Genomic DNA, 10,099 nt, shown 5'->3' on the forward strand with positions numbered 1-10,099 from the left:
AACTGATCAATCTTGAAGGACAAGCCCTAAAAACACCTGTGAGCAATACAGGGTTTTAGCACAGGAAGTAGTCACAACAATGTCGGCGATGTCTCAAATACGGAGCATATTCTGTTGCCCCATCTTTGAGCTTATACTTAATATAGAAGAAATTCCCCCTCTGGACATATTTTATAGTCCCCAACATAAAGCAGTGGTGTGTAAGATACAGAGAGAAAAGGAGATTAGAAAATACACTCTCTCAAGATGCAGAACAATTAGACATCTTGTGGAAAGATCCCACCAACAATCGTACTGAAAATCTCACCAAACTATCTCAGATCGCAGGAGCATACGCCTCTGCAACTATTGATAAAGCATCAGAAGTACAACAGTTGTTGAAAGAACGAGAAGATCAAATACAAGTACTGCAACTACAATTGCAACAAGCCAACACCAATAATGAGGCACACAAACAGCTTGAAAAGTCGCAGGAGGACTTCCAGCAAATGCAGATAGGATATCAGAAAAATTTGGATGAGAAGGGAAAGCAGTTACAGGATTTACAAGAGATGCACAAGGACGACCCTAAGCTTACATAGTTTATTTCGGAATCTATTTCCTTGAATGAACAATTACTACAGCAGCAAGAAGTGTTGGGCCAAAAGATATCACAGTGGGGTTAATATTGCGAAATTAGTGATAAGATCACTAATCAAGTGGTCGATTTACGTAGTGACTATGATCTGATTGATAAACGGGGTGACTGAGTACTTGGCTTGGCAGGTGAAGACAAGGGAAAAAGAGCAGGCGCACCAAGGATAAATGAGAACCATAAAGAGCTGCTCTTTAACAAGTGGGACGATCAGATCAGGGAGGTAGAACAAGCGGCAGCAGAAACAGCAGCCACGGCAGCAAGCATTCTTATTGACTCTGTAAATGAGAATTTGCACAGGGAAAATTTGATCGCAGAAACCACCCCAGGATATTTACCGAACAAACTACAACTAGAGGCGGAATGGAAACAAAGAGCGCAAGAAAAGGCAAAAGCAATTCAAGCGCTAAACAGGTTAAATTGGGAATATTACTGGACATACTTGGTAAAGCCACATAGTCAGTGGATGACTGTGAAGTGTATCATAAATGCGGCCGAAAAGATGGTACCATCTCTCATCGATTCCGTTTTCTCAGCTCAGCTAAAAGCAGAAGTCAGCCAGCCGACTCTCCTTTAAACCAATGCTCAATACATGTAGTTTTAAAGACCAGATACAAAAGTAGTTTAGTTCTGGATTTAATTTTCACTTTAAATTTTGCTTAGGAAAAGGGCGGTCATTTAAACCTCATCTTGAATGTTTGTAAATAAGTTATTCTTAGATTTAGGAAGTAGTATTTAAACCCTTCTCATGAATTTAGGGGGGTCCAGAAATTTATCAAAAACTTGTCCTCAGAACATGCACTTTTGCACCCTCAGAGGAGGTTTTGGTGAATAAATGGATCAAGATTTGTTGATGTTTGCATCTGATATCTGCCACTGATGTTGCACTTCTGTACTCTTAGTGGTGTTAGAGCAAGGAGAGATAAATCATTGTTGCTTGAAGCTTATGAGTAGAACTAGTCATAAATGATACTTTTATCTCTTGACCATTTCTGCTTATATGTTAAAGTGATATACAATTTTTAGTTGTTTATGTCTTATTGCATGAATGCTTGAGTTATCATTTGGCACTTTTGTACGATGATAGCTATTTATTTATGCCTAATGTATGAATAGCTCATTATACGATATGCTTTTCACAACTGCTTCGTCTAACTTTTTATGCGAAGTGGTTCATCTTGATTGATTTCCTTTCTTATAATCGCTGAATGATCTTTATTACCAATTGTTACTTGAAATCTCTTTAGATCGCATAATAGAAGAATTACATCCGGGGTTAGTATAGATTTAGATGTGTTGTTTATTAGATTACAATAGCATAAAATTAGATTAAAGTTTGAATTAGAGTATCTTAGATAGGGACTGTTAGATCAGCAACATCAAATTCTACACACACACACTCATAGATTGGGAAACTGGTCCCATTATCCCCAGTCGGACCCGCTATACCAAACGGATAAGGAGCTGCCAACCAAGGTCCGAACCGGGTGGGTATCCTCCTTGTTGTCGACACGATTTTCGGGGCTTCAACAGGTTGTTACAAAACCCTCCCCCTTGGGGGAACACCGTCCTTTGTGGTCAATGACACCTATAACCAACAAGACTAATGAAAGCAAAACATATTTCCCATGGAGCTTTATAACATAGCTCATTGCAGTATTTACAATGATCACTATTGAAGATATGACAATCATACCGTTTACTGGAGCTTTATAACACATCCCATTATGGTATTTACAATAATAACCACATATACATACATACACATTTTCTTCACCCAACAAATAATCATATTGTTTATGGAGCTTTATAAATCCAGCTCGATATAGTATTTACAATAATACACTAACATACACAATGCACATTTTTTCAACTAATAAATAAAAGGATACAATGCTTGCATCTACAACAAGGGAATCCAGAGGCTCACACCTCCACCCTCATAGTAATACCAAGATTCACCTCCTTCTAAGGAAGTCCAAAATCCACTGCAAGTTCAAATTTGCATCCAATGCCCAGCATTATAATCTTGCGCCTTTTGCTATTGCTGCTAATGCTTGCCATCAATTCGACCACCCAACCAAGCAATTCATGTTTTCCTATACCAAACACATAATTTCCATTAGATTCAAAATAAATTGAAATAACTTCAAATCATACCTCATTGGTGGCCTGTCAACAAGGTACATTTGCAATTTTGTTCTCTTCCAATCACAAGAAGTCAAAATAGAATCTTTGACCAAATCATCAAGTATAAACATATCACATCAGGTTAGCTCAAAACACAACCTTCATAGATCAAAATCATAAATCAAATGTAACCATCATAAACCATAATCATAGATCACATGTAGTCATCATAGACAAGAATCATAAATCAAATGCATAATAAATTGAAATAAAATATCGATACTTATCCTTTAATCAATCCTTAGCTTCTACCTTTGTCCTTATTCTGTATGCACACCAGATCAGTTGCCACACCCGAAAAACACCCAATGCCTTCTCCTCAACCATGTACACATACACATAGTGTGAATCACACACATATAACCACACACGAGATACAACGACATGCTAAATACATGCACCTACACCTGACATGCAACACATACACCTACACCCAGTGTACAAGACAACACAACACATACTCCTACATATGGTGTACACAACAACAAAATACATACACCTACACCTGATGTACAACACAATACATATACATACACATAGTATAACACAATGAATACATATGTCACGATACCACGACTACACACTGCACATACATAGTACCGCATGCCCGCAACACATGTATGACATGCGCATAATACCACATGTACACCAGTACCATATGTACAACATGTAGACAATACCACCTATGCACAACACCACCTGCACAACATGTGCACAGCATCACATGTACACAACACCACTTGCACAACGCGTACACATCACCACATTTACACCGCACCACCTATACAACGTGTACACAATAGCACATGTGCACAGTACCACATGCACGACATGTACATGACACCACATGTATACAGCATAACATGCATGACATGTACACAATACCCCCTGCACATAGCACCACTTGTACAACATGTACACGACAACATATGCACACAACACCATATGTACATAGTACCACTTGTACAACATGCACACAAAACCATATGTACATGGCACTACATATACAACATGTACATAGCATCATATGTACACAGCACTGCATATCCAACATGTGCATAGCACCATATGCACACAACATCCCATATCCATCATCTGCACAGTATGATATGTACACAGCACCGCATATCCAACATGTACATAACACCATCTATACCTATCATTGCATATGCAATATGCACACAACACCATATATATAGTAGGCACTCAACATCGTAGGTATAATAATTAAATATAAAATACGCACAACATATACACAACAGCAGCACTGCACATCCAAAACCACATTGTCTCTACCAAGCAACCTAGCTTCCAGTGTCTCTTTTCCATCCATGCTTATCCTAACATGTTGCAGATCACGTCATTTTCATTCTGATAATGTATCTCTCGGCATTAGCCTATCCATAACATAAGCATATATATATTATAATCACATAATATCAATTCATATCCACATGATACTGACCTCAAATATCTTTCAGACTACTCTTCCCACTTTATTCCTCATGAACCAGGAATCTCTTCATGTCATTCACATGTATAAGAAATCATTCCTCCACAAGAACGATTCCTGATGACCCTGTCAGACAAAGGTATGCATACATACATATATATATACACATATAAACATTAGCATAAAATAATCATGATCTTGTCATAAAATGGCATACATACATATATACATGTATACATATATATACATAAGCATAATCATGATCAAAACATAATTACCAAATACCATAAGGTCAAGGTTAAGAGAACTCCCTTTATCCATGCACAACATTGAGAACAATCGTTCCCAACATAGCCAAGGAATCAAATGCCTCACATCCGTTCACTTTACCTTTCATGTTAGCTTTCTCATGATTGTCCTACCACCATCCATTTACACTAATGGACCAACCAACATAGCTGATTATTATACTCTTACCTTTAGCTGCCCTTACACATGCACCAGCTTCATTTGAGTCTTTCATTACATGTTGGGTTCCACACAACTCTCCCAAATTTCATCAACTTTATTCTTTCCCAACCAATTCCCAAGACCCTCAAAATGTAAAAGGTAAGAAAAAGAAACAAACAAGAAGAAAATCATGAAAACCAATAACAATACGACACCACAAACAAAGTGGCACGATCATACAATAGACATAACAAAACTACAAATCAAGCACAAGCAAATGACAAGGTGTAACACCCTCCTCCCACATCTACCCAGGTAATCAGCAAGTCGGGGTAAACATGCGACAAGAGGCCACTATGATATGATTCGACCTCCTAAGTCACATTAAGGAATTGGAACCGATGGAAACACACCATCCAAACATCCAACATCATCAATAGAACCCTTAGAAGACAAGTCATCCACTCATACAGCCTCTCCCTGGGTCCCACTGTTGTTTTAAGTCTCCTGGGACATAGTCGCTCTTATGCTATGAGCAAGGGAGTGACCAACAACCTAAAGTCGCTCTCACAGGCCTGCCTACCAATGACTATGCACCAAAATTATGAGTGTTGTGCCAATGACCCTCGGATTTAAGCTACTTTCTCAAGCTTAGAGCCCAGGACACTGGCCAGAACTGATCCATCTCTTCAAATCAATAAAGTAACATGGAAATGAAAGTACTAAAGTAAATACTTGTTCAATATCTTGACTTTATCCCTACTAGCCATGATAGGCATTTCGTCAAACACATCATCAACATGTAATCTACAGGTGTAAGCAAGAAAATTAAGTGTAGGGATCTCATACTTATCTGAGAATCACTATGAACCATTGTTCCCTCATGCCATTTGTTGCATTATCATCTATTAGGTCATAGGCACCTTATCCATCACATACATGGAAAAACATGTTGAGAGTCATACATAGTTGTTGTCATAAAATGTGCATATAACCAACATAATAGGAACGGAAATACAATAAACATATCAACCATAAAATCCAAAATACTTCATTACCTTTACACATGAAAATCAAGGGAATGGATTTTTCATTAATGAATGCAATGAACCAACTAGAGATGGGACTACCAAGTTCCACACAATCATAGAATGGTTGAGTCAAATCTCTCTTCAACCATTCACCCTCGTGCCATATTCCAAGCATGAATGTGGGACCTCATAGAACACATCAATCAAAACTCATCCAGGCTTCCAAAGGCCATCCACCTCAACCCATCAAATAGTGATTCCACATCATGGTCAAACATCACCAAAACCATCACTAGATCGATCTTCATCCTAGCCATCTAAGGCTCTAGAGCATTTGTTCCAACCAAGCTTCCCGGACTAGTAACTCAACCCCCAGTTGTCGTTGGGCTCAATAGAATTTTTCCAACCAAGGCTCCAGGACTAGTAACTCAACCCAAGTTGTTACAAGGCTCCAGAGCGTTTGTCCAAACAAGGCTCCAAGAACTAATAACTCAACCCAAGCTAAGGAAACATGATAACCAACTAAAAGAAAACAATGGAAATAAACCCACAATCACCATGGCTATCCAGGAAATGGAAAGGCTAAGCAATCCACTGTCAATCCAGGAAATCCTCCATGCCAATGACAAACCATGACCAAGAATCCACATGCATATGTCATGCATGTCCAAACTAGTGAATAAATCATACATGCAACTCGATACCTGCAAGTAAATCTGATGTAGTTGTTGATGTTGATGCCTTCTTGCACTTTCCTGCTCTGCCTTTGGCTTCTTGCTCCAATAATCCAAGTATGCCACACCCTCCAAGAGTGCTCCAAGAAAACTCTAAGTATCCAAGAGTATGAGAGAGAGGGGGAGAGAGAAAATGAGAGAGCTCCAACACTGAACTGACAAAAAGTTAACTGATCCTCAGAAGCCTTTTTATGAATGAGGCCTTTATTTTTTTCATTTTCCATTATTTTCCTTCATTTTCCTCCTCACATGCAACCTGTGACCTTTCACATCTTTTTTCTCCTAATTTCCATTATTTTCATAAATAATTGTGCCAAAATGTATTTTAATGCCTTTGGCTTTGCCAATTTCCTTAGCCATAAATAACCAAATGAACACCCCCTAGGATGTCTTTCCCAACATTAAGCTTGGAATAAGTGTCACAGACATCCGTGGTTATTGTTTTTAACATTTATTACATGGAATTTCACCAGGGTTGTTAAAGAACCCTCCCCCTTGGGGAACACCGTCCTCGATGTTCAATCACACCTATACCTCAGCAACCTGTTGAAAGAAGACATACTGCTACATATTGCTTATGGAGATTTATAACACAGCTCGATGCAGTATTTACAATGAAAGATCTGCTTAAGACATGACATCATGACACCATGATAACATATCGCACAATGGATCTTTATAACATAGCTTGTTATGGTATTTACAATGAAAGTCTTGCTCAAGGCAAACTCATATGACATCATAACATCATGATAACCTAACCACATGATAGCATAATAACATAACACCCATACCACATAGTGGAGATTTATAACGCAACTCGCCCATAGTTACTCGCCCATAGTTACTCGCCCAGCCAGGAGAGGTTCAACGTCAGAACCATGGTTGTAACTTTTCCTGTTTATTATTAATTAATGAGCGACTGCTATTATAGTTCCAATCTCATTGTCTATTATAGTGTTGATTTATTTCCTTTCTGACTGAAATATATTTATGCTTTGGTAGATTTTATGTTGGTATCTGTCTCTCCCTTTGCATGTGTAGGTGTTCGTTTATAATCTGCTGGAGCGAGGGAGTGGGAATATCAGCTCTACTTCAAACATAGCGTTGGACTCCAGGTTGGTCTTTTTAATCCACCTTTGATGCATAACTAGGAACTTGCGTGGCAGCGTGGTTTGATTGTGGCTAGTTCTGCTTTAGACTAGTGGGATCGCCTCTGTCCGCAAAGGGGATTTACCTGTCCAACAGCGACTCCAGTGGGGATATTATGACCCTTTCCTCCCTTTCCTTCACCTTGTCTTTTGACGAGTTTGATAAACCATTGATTTTTAGACTTCATTGCTTGTTTGTAGTCAGTGTCATTGTCTGGTAGATGCCTGAAGATTGTTAACTTGAGTTGTTTTTGAAAAGTTTGGATTTCGTTTTCCTTTTCCTTTGACCATTGCGGATTTGAGTCTGATAGTCGCGATGTATCACAAGTTTTTTAGTTACAGTAGTGATAATCACTACTTTACTCCTGACAGGTGCGATGATTGTAGAAAATTAAGAAATTTAGGGTTTTCTCTTTGATTTTCAGTTCTAGTTGTTTTCCCCCTATTATTTACCAGTGTGTTTTTCATTGACTCTCTCATTGTCTGATTGTAATTGTCTTTTAACTTGGCTTTAGTGTCCTTGAAGTTTGATTATCCTTTTAGGGTTATAGGCCTTCTAGGTCAACCTTCGTACACTCGTGGTCTTCCCATCAAAGATCAAAGATCGATTTCCAGTGTCAAAGACTCTTTGTGTGTTCAGGCATACTTTGCAGATTACTTTTTGGTTCTTGTGCCTTAAGTTGTTTTCATTAGTGGATATAGAGAAAGTTACTTAAGCTTCATTTGACGAACGATAGATTACAAATCAATTGCCTCATTGGAATCAAAAGAAAGTGTTTGCTTTGAAGTTTTCTATGTTTCGAACTGAAAGTAAAAGTGGCATTCTTTTCCTAGTTTTTGGAACATTTTGTGTTGCATTAGAATCATTGATGTGAAATAGATTTTCAGACTTCTTGGTTGGCTTGCATTCTCTTTTCCTTTGCACTAGATTACATTAGTTACATTGTTGAAGAAGAGGAAAATCAACATTACATCTTAAGGAAATTTTGCTTTAAGATTTGTTTTGGCATTGCATTTGCTTATCATATGAAAGATTAGATTTCATATTTCACATTTAGTGTTTGAAGAGTGTCATAGATGCATTTTTTCATTTGGTTTGATGCATGATTCAAGTGATCTTCTTCCCTACACAGATAGTTTTCATCGAATTGAAAGATTTCATTTCATCATCTAGTTTTCATTTTAGGAAGAGGAGACATCGTTAAGGCCTTGAAATTGAGACATAATTACAAGATCAACTTTAAAATCTATCAATTAACCTAAGGAGCATTTGAAACATTAACGATCATATCTAGTGGTCTAGGTTAGAGACGTGTTCCGGTGTCTTTAGAACTTAGCAATTGTCGTTCGCTTCGGCATTAGATAGCACTAGCATGGACTTGTGCTCCCCATATCATCGCATATATAAAGGGATACCCCCTAGGTTGCAATCCTTTATCCGTAGGAAGCCGAGTCTACCCCTGTAAACGTGATACACCGAACACAACATTCGGTGAGATTTCCTACACGTACATCAAGTCCTTGGTCAATTTATTGGCTAAGGTGTATATTGCAATTCATGGTTACTTGGTACTCCTTTTACCTAGATTCACCTGAGCAATCATTTGATCTTTTCTGACTCTTTAAATTTTAAGAGATCATCGAGCAAATTGTCCTTTCAAGATCGCAAAACTAGAGTCACCTTTTCACCCTTTTCTTGACTCTTAAAAGATGAAAAGGCGATCATCTCCATAAGGAAAATTGTTTGAGAGGTCATCTTGGAAAATTGTGCGGTAATTGTAGGGTTTCAGATTGTTGCAAGGGTTGATCTCCATGGAAGGACACAGAGGAGGGAGCTCCACTCCCTCCTATAAGGAGGTCGTGGCCAGTAGAGGCAAGAAACCTCTAGAAAATTCCATAGGTACTACTAAGGAAGGGAAAAGGAATATGGAAGAAGAGATAGATGGCACCAAAACGAGGGAGAATAATAGCACAAAATATAGGGAGGAAGAAAACAAAAAACAGGGAACAAAAGACAAAAGACTAAAGGGACCTTGTAAAACCAAAGCTGAGATCACTCCCAAAGTAGTTTTAAATGTCCTACTCTGCAGGCGCATAGGGATCACATTCGGACTTATGCTATCATCTGTAAATTCATGGGACTATGGCCCACTGAAAAAGCTTTACAGATGTGGATCAAATACCACTGGAAACCTAAAGGGAGCATTTAGCTACATCTTGGGTCAAAGGGATTCTTCACTGTGGTGTTGAAAAATATTGAAGATAAAGATAGAGTGTTTGAAGGAGGGCCTTACTTCTATGCAGCAGCAGGCCTCTATATGCGGCCATGGATGATGAATTTTGTCCCGGAGTGTGAGACTTTTACTTCAGTCTCAGTCTGGGTAAGACTCTATTCTCTACCTCTTGATTACTGGAAAACTGAATCGTTAGCTGCCATAGGCAATAAATTAGGTCAT

Source organism: Pinus tabuliformis, chromosome 6, assembly GCF_031772625.1.
Source record: "Pinus tabuliformis cultivar Carrire ecotype Pingquan chromosome 6, CPIR1, whole genome shotgun sequence".
NCBI lineage: Eukaryota > Viridiplantae > Streptophyta > Pinopsida > Pinales > Pinaceae > Pinus > Pinus tabuliformis.